This window comes from Centrocercus urophasianus, unplaced genomic scaffold, assembly GCF_019232065.1.
Source record: "Centrocercus urophasianus isolate 14NV4802_14NV808 unplaced genomic scaffold, USGS_Curo_1.0 seq_19, whole genome shotgun sequence".
Classification (NCBI taxonomy): Eukaryota; Metazoa; Chordata; class Aves; order Galliformes; family Phasianidae; genus Centrocercus; species Centrocercus urophasianus.
In genome coordinates, this window is record NW_024884744.1 from 5592745 (window position 1) to 5602050 (window position 9306).

Genomic DNA, 9306 nt, shown 5'->3' on the forward strand with positions numbered 1-9306 from the left:
TATGTAAAGTGAAGCAAAAAGGGATAATTTTACGTCAGTATTGAAGACAAAATGTCTGAAATAATGCCTTTGAATTGATGGAATGAACTTACGGAGGCTGTTACAGAAGAGAGAATAAAAACCTTAAGGTTAAACATGGTGGTTTAAGATCAAGTAGCACTGATATGTGTAAGTTGTAAAGCAGGAGAAGACCTTCTGCCATATGACTACTCAGACTCTGAAATATCTAATACCTATCAAAAGGAGCTGTTGAATTCCAAACTAGAATGCAGCATCCAGAAAAGCCAGGAGAAAAGGGTCTGTTGTCTGCACCTACCACCAAAAGGTTGACATTTCTAGGTTTATTTTTGTGTTTTTCCTCTGAATAATAACAGAGATCCATAAAGATGGATTTGTCTAGCCTGGGTGACAGGCAGGTGTTTGTCAGCATGGGACTGCACATGAAAGATGGTCAAATTAGCTGAGTAAGTTTCCACATATGTCATGTGTCACTGCATTTCTTAAAGTGAAAGATCACCATGTTATCCTAAATGATGATGCAGAGCTGTAGTGGGAGACCTTGATATGCAGATGTTACTTCTGAAGTGAGCAAGAAAAATGAGCTGATACCCCCACTTGTGAAGTTCACATTACAAATGCTAGCAGAATGACCCTCTAATGAACACCAACTGAGTTCACTTTTAGGACTCTGCCATTCATAAAGTGCTTGTCATGCTCTCCTAGCCTAACATAATCAGGGCCCTATGAGTAAGTAATAGCCTGGTATTCATAATAAGGCAATTTATTATCCTGTATGTAAAGTGACAACTTCATTATCATTCACTATTATGAAATAGCAGGGAAAGCAGCAGTTCAAATAAAAAGGCAGCTTTTTAAATAATTCTTTTTAAAGTATGAAAACTCAATACATAAACTTGTGACATGTAACATTTTTATTAATATATGAAGAATTTATCTTGATTTTCCATAGCATACTTCACTGATATTTTATCATTACATTTTGAGAGAAATATTTACAGTGGCAGCTTGCAGCATCCTGGTTTCTTTTTTTTTTTCCCCCAGCTACCTTTGTATCTCGCACTGAGTACTTTTAGACTGGTGGAATTCTGCCTCAGTTACTTCTATAGCCATCCAAGGAATTTACTCTGGTCGGTGCAAATATGTAAACTGAATGCAAATGCTTAGTTCCAGTGACAGAACAGTGCAAAAATACTTGCCAGAGGGTTGGCCCCATTACTTCTATGAGGCTTACAAATTCTATATGTAATAAACACCTGTCCATTCAGCTCCTGCTGGTTCTACTGCTTTTTTTGTTTGTTTGTTTGTTTTTTGAATACGGGGATCTCAGAATAATTATACAACTTTTCTGTTCTCTATAAATATTTCTGAGAACAAATCCTTTTCAGAATACATTAATTTGCTTCAAATGACATATTAGTGCCTACCATTCTGTAATTCCTGAATCAATAAAAATGAATGTGTCCATGATTGGCTGCTCATTGAGTAGACACTAGAACATTCTATAACGAAGTGTGATTTGGTTGGTGATCGAATATGTTAGGGTACCAAGTGTAGCTGGGAAGGTGTGTTATGTCAGTGAGGACGAACAGCATGAAGTTGAGAGTTGATACACCTCTTTATCTCTTCAGAATGTTGTAGGCTTTGTATATTCTAATAACTTTTCAGCACCAGTTTGCTTTCTGAAGATCATTCAGTGCTATGACCAAGCCTCACCCTGCACACCTTGGAGATTTCTAATGCAGTCTGCCTGAGGAACTATTTTACAGGTATGCTATGAATGTAATAAAATCTTCTGTAAGATGGAGCAGTGGTTACTGCTGTTATGTGATACTTTCTGAAAAACTTCAGCCAGAAAATGTTTGCATTCTAATGTTGTTAGCAGTCAATAATGGATAATCTATACGATGAGCACTAAGATAGACACCTATACTAAACCAGCAAATAAGTTTATTCAGAAGAAATAATGACTTATTTAAGCACATCCATGTCTCTGCTCTGATCTGTATCATGACACTCTACAGACATGAAAGGATTTTGCAAAGAATCAGGAAAACAGGCATACCTGGGACCCCCTGCGTTCCAGCAGAGAGCCATACTTCCTGGACCGTCCTTCCTAAGCCTTTGTCAGAGGCAGATTTTTGCCAAGATAAATGTCTCTTGTCAGAGAACAGTTACATACCCCCTTTTTCTTTTTCTTTTTTTTTTCTTTTTTTTTCTCCAAGAGGATGTTCCAAGACTTAAGAATTCTCTCCCTGACCAATTGTATGACACTTCAGATAAATCTTTATATGCGATAATACTCAAGGACCTAAGTAATACATCATATTTGATCTGACCAGGCATAAATCATTTATTCATGATATATCATTCATAACTTGATTCATTGACTCATCTTTAGACAAGACAAGGTCAGTAGAAAAAAATGATTAAGCTTTTTGCCTGCAGGAAAAAGAAGCTTAAACAATAAATTCATCTTCACATCTGATTTTATGAAACTTGACAGAGAAGATTTTAAAAATAGAAGTAGAAGACTTAAAAAGCCAGCTTTTACTCCCAATTACACTGATGTAAATCTACAGTCACTCCACTGACTGTAGAGTAAATGGGAAAACCCTGTATGAGTCAGTGGAATCAACTCTGGACTTCTTATCATCAAGGAAGAATTTGATTCTGAAAGAGGGGACGTGGGCATTTAAAGTTGAAAATGATGTGCCTGAATATTTTATCAGATCAAAGACGGCAGATCAGACTCTGTCTCCACTCGTATAATTATAAATCTGGCAACTTGACATGAAATTTCAGACTAGTCCGAGCCTTCTAGCAAGCTGAACTAAACAGCCTCCTTGATTTACAGCTGATATTTCTGCCTGTGTTACCATTAGAATTTAATTTCAGTGGAGCTGTTGTCCCCTTGACAGCAGCATCTTGAGAAGAGGTCATTCTTTCTTCGGTTAAATCACGTAAGGTGGAAGAGCATGTCATTTCCTGGCCATGTGTCCATGGTCCTAGCACTCTGCTCTGATATGTTTCCAAACTCTCCTTCATAGAAGAGGGCCAAAACTTCCTCATAAGCTTCCAGTGCAGCAATGACACTACTTGTTATGGAATAATATTCTTAAGAAGAAATAATAACCATGATTCAGATAAAGTAAGGCAGATTCCTCCAAGTAATTTAGAATTGTCCAAGTGTTTAAGTGTCCAGAGGGCACAATGAAATTCAAATAAATGTCCATGCATTTTTTTTTTTAAAATAAACCAAAGCAAATTCTCAAGGTTGAACTTGATTCAATTTAGTAGAAATCTCAACTCAGTTTGCAGATCCGAGAGTGACTAAATGCCATTATCATCCGGTGAAGCTGACAGAAAATGAGGGTGCTTAATTCATTAAACCCTTTGGTATTGTTCTGCTTGGTTTTAAGAAATAGAGACAGAAAAGCATAACTGAAAACTGCTACGATCAGCATTTTGCATCAGTGAACCTGAAAGCAGATACAAGTAAAAGGTAATGATACATTGGAAAAGAAACAAGCGGTAAGAGAGATTGTGATGAGTCACTTCAGAAGACCGGGGGAGGCTTTATTTTCTTTTTGTCTTTTTCTGTTTTAGGCTGTTCTGTTACGCAGAAACCCAGCAAATGCTGCAATTATAAATATGTGCTGGAGAGTCCTTGAGCACTGCAGCTTCCCTATATATCATTCTAAGAACCCGTGCTAAATAATCTGGTGCTGATTTCACATCTCCAGCGTTCAGTAGCCTTTAAAATTTCTCATTTCTTTGCTCTATGATGGTGCTTTAGGCTGTAACATAAGACAGAAATATATGCTCAAGGCATACAATAGTGTTTTCTTATCTCACAGTGCTCACAAGGAGCACTAGCTGTATTTTTTTTTAATTATTATCCTTATATGAATATACATTTGCTTATTCTTTAAATAATTATTTGAACAATCCTAGAGGTAAATTCCAACTTGGCACCTAATTTAAGTACAGCACCATCCACAAAATAAAATACAATAAAAATTCATCCACAGAAAGATAGGATAGAACTAAAGCAAGAATTCAGAGCCCAATCTTGTCAACTATAAGCAAAATGGTTTAAAGGAAAAGGCAGCCAGTGGCTCCTGGTGCTGGTGTCTGGAGGAGAAAGTAGTTTCTCTGAAGCCTCTACCTTTAGATTTCAATATTTTATCTCATCCCGTGTAACTTTTTATAGCTCCTAAACTTATAATGAAGTTGCTGTATTCTAAGCAAGAGACACACAAAAATAATCAAATAATCATTTATTTCGAAGTAGCCTGCTTGTTTCTCTGTTTCTTTTTCTTTCATAGTTCTTTATGCATAGATTTCTATTCTGGTGTAATTTAAATTCCTGCAGAAGTTTTCTACTCTGTTTCAAGGACACTGTGGCTTGACGCTATTCTAATAACACTTTCCATTATTGCTTTTCACACATATAAATGAAGAATTATGTTGATACTGTTAAACAGCTTGAATCAAATCCACTAATTTGGGCCAAACAAAGCATCTCTTTAATAATGGCCAGTTACATTTTATTGTTATCTCACAATGAATTTTTCCAGCATAAAGCATTCCCTTTCCTTTCCTCATGGTATTCTTCTTGGCAGCACATGGCGATGTCTCGGTGATCTGGTCTGTATTACCTCAGCAAGTCTATTTCTGCGTTCCAGATCAGTCCTTTCTTATTCATCTTATTGCCTTTCTTCCTGGTATGAAACATTGTATAAAATTGCCCTGTTGCCAAGTTAATTTGTGGTATCCTGCAGTGGAGTTTTAGACCAAAGCCTTGTTTGTCCATGATTGAAGACATTACACTTCATAAGAACTACCTTTTACACTTTACACAACCCTTTACGCTACCTTTTAATGTGATTTGTTTTCTTATTTGGACTCAGCTATGCATTTCCTTCTTAAAACAGATGTGGAAATAAATGGCTGCACCCATACTCTTAGTCCAGAAATATATGATTACTCAAATTCAAGCCTTCTCTGCCATGTTAGAAGCACAAATGAATTCAGTTTTGCTGTTTAAATATCAAATTTTTACAATCCCAGCATTAACTCGGTGTTTAAAAATAAAGATACAAATTCTTTTTGCTATGCTTTTCTAACTGTGGGGGTTTTTTTGTTTGGTTTCTTTTTTGTTGTTGGTTTTTTGTGTTTTTTTGTTTGTTTTTGGCTTTTTTGTTGTTGTTGTTGTTTGTTTGTTTGGATGAATGAATGAATGAATGAATGAGTAAAGGCATGCTCTAAAGATAGGAATATGTCATTCAGCACGTCTGGCTCTATTTCCCAATTGCTGTGAAGAACAAAACCACTAATACTAAAACATGATGCTCAGTGGTTAAGGTCAAATTCATTCTGCAGGTTTAATAATGATATAATTTAAGAGATGTGTATATGGCAAGAAAGGAGACTATTGATCCATTAATATACATTTGAAAATCAAAGATTATTTATCTCCTGGCAGTTGTAACACATGCTCAACACTACGTGATAGTAAACCTTTTTATAATTTCCTTTCTAAATAAAAGGCAGAGAAGCTTTTCAGAAAAACTGAAAGTGATTGAATCTATAGATTGCACTTGAAAGTCTGAAACTTGCAGAGCATTACATCAGAGCAGATGGAATTGCACAGAGAGACAATACGTGGAGCAATGGGAAGGCTACAAAGGATTATTCTGGTTTTGGGTTAGGTAAGTGCTCAATCACATGTGGTAAGTGTTATTGTTCCATTATACATATGGAGAAATTAAGTGTAAGCACAACACCCAGAGTCAACCATGAGAACTCAGAAAAAAAGTGCCTCCAAGATTTCTACTCCACTGTTCTACTCAACAGAAAAACATTTCTGTGCACAACAGAACAACCTGTGCAACCCACAGATACTTTTAAAATCAGCGGGAAGGCACCTTTCGCATTCTGCCATCAAAGATACAGCCCCAGCAAGGGCAGAAAGGCATGAGTGTATCACTACTTTTCTGTGTTTAACTTCATATTGAAACTGGTTTTTAATATTAAATGCACTGGAACATAGAGCAGCAACTGATTAACGAACTGCAAAAGCTGTTACATTGGTAGCTCTCAGGCAAGATCCAACTCTCTGGGCAGAAGCAGGTGCCTGAGAGATCCTAGGGAACTACCCAGTGTGCTGCTTCTGTATGTCTTGTCACTCAGACCAGTGTGCAACCAGTGCTCTTTCTGTAAATGTATCAGGAAAATCTCAAATTAAATTGAATTGTCCTAAAATTTACAGTTAGATTAGGGTGTGGTTTGGAATTCTTCCAGACGTATTGCACATTGTGAAGTCAGTGTTGATTTTCTAATAGTAGTTGCTTCCCTCAGCAAATATGTGCCGAATTCAGGCAGAGTTTTTCAGGCTTCATAGAATGTAAATGCTTTTTATTATTATTATTATTATTTTCTGTTTGTTGGTTGTTGTTTTCGCTTGTTTGTTTCTATCTAGCATTGATTTTCTCTACCCTCCCACCTGTTTTCATTTTTTTTTTTTTGCTTCTCCTCGTTTTCATATAAGCATATAATTCAGACAGAACGGGATGCTCTGCAGGTTGGTCAGCACTGAAAGATACAGAAGTTACATATTAAGTATGAGTTTTTTCCATGAAAAACAGTAATCTATTACAGCTCTGCTGGAACTGAACAAAAATGCATAACATTCTGTATGCAGTCTGCCTTGCATCTTCCTAAAGCAGGTATAAATTTGCACTTAAATTGCCACAGTTTGGGCCATTCTTCATGTTGCATTTCAATCTTGACCAGGCTACAGCTTAGAGCAAAATGTAAAGAAAATATAAACTCCCGTTAAGGAAATTCAATGTCATTTTCAGGTTCAGTGCTGTCAAGGTAGGGATAATGAAACACGTTTTCCTGAATCTTTGAAAGAAAAACTGTCACGGATTGGTTACAATCTTTCTGCTCAGGCCATAGTTCCAAGGCACTGAAACTGATTAACTTTGTTTCCATATACTAAATTTGTTTTTAACATGTTTACATTGTAACACCGGCATGTCTGTGGTAGTTAAAATACTCGTGTGATATTTTAAAGCCACGCGTTTTCCTACTTGCAGAAACCAGCTATGATATCTTAAAAATATTCCTATCTTTAAAATATGTGTTAGGTTCCTGGGAGAAGCTTCCAAGCATAGTACTGATCTGGATTTCTCCTCTGAAAAGCTAACTAAGTGGAATACTAACTAGTCTTTGCTCAGTTCATTGAATAAATTTGATGATTTCTATTTATAAAGTTAAGTGAGAGAGATCTGCCTGATGCTGTGGTGTGACTAGTTGTCTGATGCTGAGATAGCATGTGCAAAGGCCTTTCTTTTGGCATAATTTGTGCTTGTGCGCAGAGAGTTTTATAATTTCTCAGAGAAATAAATGGAAATCAGATATCTGATTTTTTTTCTCTGGCTTTTTGATGTCCCAGGCTAAGTAAATAGAATTGTTCCATTTTCTAAAGGGATTAGGTATCTCATATTTAAAACACAGGTTAGTCGCATACATGCATGATTTTGTGTCATGTGAGGGGAGATGGTTGAAGCAGCATCAGCTGTGTGGGAGACCAAGTCCAGTAATTAGCTTTCTTTACATTTGGCAACAAATAGCTGTGCAGTAATACTAGAAGAACATCACTGAAGCTAATTTTCAGTAATGTGGCTCCTTGATATTACAAATGCATGAATCTAATTAAATAAAGTTAATTGAATTTTAAAAGGCCGCTTACAACTCACACATCAGGTGGTTTTCTGTATCACATCATCAGAAATGTCTCTTTGCAAGAGAAAAGCAGTTAGGAACAAAACCAGAGTAGGTAACAAAAACAAAACAACATTCCTCCTACCTTAAACTGATCACATTTTCTTTCCAACTATCCTGTGTACTCAATGTGTACTCATTGTATGGTTTCATCCCTGACCCCATTTATGTAAGGAAGTAGGAGGAAAAGATGAGAACCATGAGCTTAAAGATCACAGTGCCTATATCAAACAGTTCTGAGAAAGAAAATCTCACCTTCTCTATAGTGTCAAGAAGAAATAAGATGGAGACTAATTGAAACCTGCTGTAAGAAAGCTGGACAAAGTATGACCTCATCATACTAGAGCTGTTGACTGGTGATGATCAAGAAAAGTCACAGAGTTGCTTCTGTAATAAGGGATAAATTTTGAAACATATGTCTACAGAATTCAGACTTCACAGAAGAGGAGATGTCCACCTTGACAGCCTTGTCTGAGATGGTGCAACTCTTTTAGCTAATTGGAGTTCAGGCGAGGCTTTGGCTATGTCAGTATGGATGACAAAATTGGCTGAGAAAGAAGGAAAATGTTATTTCATCTTTAGCACTTGTGAAAGGCCAACTTGTCACTGATATTATTTGAAATTCTTCCCAAAGTTTATTCCCCAAGAACCTGCTCACCAGAAAACTCTATGGTTCAACTATCAGTCTTACCAGCTCCCATGGATTTAATCAATAGTTGTCTCGAGTCCATATAATCACAACTTAACCCCAAGTAGCTGTTTTTGAAAGGAACTCTTTTGGGTGCCACAAACCAGTTGAAAACACAATTATTCTTGGCTTTCTGTGCTGCGAAGGAGAAAAGAAAACTTAATAATCAAAGCTGCATAATGAACAGAATGGCAGCTTACTTATGGAAGGTACATTTTCATCTTCAGCAATTGAGGAAGAAATGACTTCTGAGAATGCAAATGAGGAAAATCAAATGCCTCAAAATCTTTGGGAGGAAATTTTGACTTATCAGATAATGAGCTAGCTTTTAGTGATAAGAATGATAATGATTCAATTACTAATACTGATAATAATGGCAGTGTATAAGCTTAGCAAATATTTTGCATCTGGTAGGAGAATAAATTATTAATATAAGAACTGAAAAAAGACATTAAAAGATACAGGTTAAAAAAAAAATGCTGTAAGAGGCATGAAGAAGCGTAACAGTGATAATAAATGAAGAAATATGGAATTTGTTAGTTTTATCTAAAGAAACTGGAATAAAATTTCAAGGTAGAGGAAACCCATTAGCAACCTGAAATCAGACCTATCCTACTACTATCCAAATCAGTGTCATGATAAATTGTCAGATGGCTGGAAAGATTGCTATTTGTGCCAGTTTTTAATGAAACGAAAATGGATGGCCAAAATCATTGTCTTTGTTTTGTTTTGTTTTTTTTTTTTCCTAACACTGAGAATTTTCCCTTTCTGTAAGATAATCCAATATCAGCTACTAAAAGATA

At 36.2% G+C, this 9306-nt stretch overlaps 1 protein-coding gene across 2 annotated transcripts in view; it reads left to right on the plus strand.

The window, feature by feature from the left end:
- NAALADL2 (N-acetylated alpha-linked acidic dipeptidase like 2) overlaps positions 1–5150 on the plus strand; it is a 387619-nt gene extending 382469 nt beyond the window's left edge. The window contains exons 16-17 of one of the 2 annotated variants that reach the window (XR_006169131.1): positions 1687–1787; positions 3628–5150. The gene's annotated coding sequence lies outside the window, so the exon portion shown is untranslated. The other variant, XR_006169130.1, reaches the window with a different exon arrangement.
- The last annotated feature ends 4156 nt before the right edge of the window (positions 5151–9306 follow it).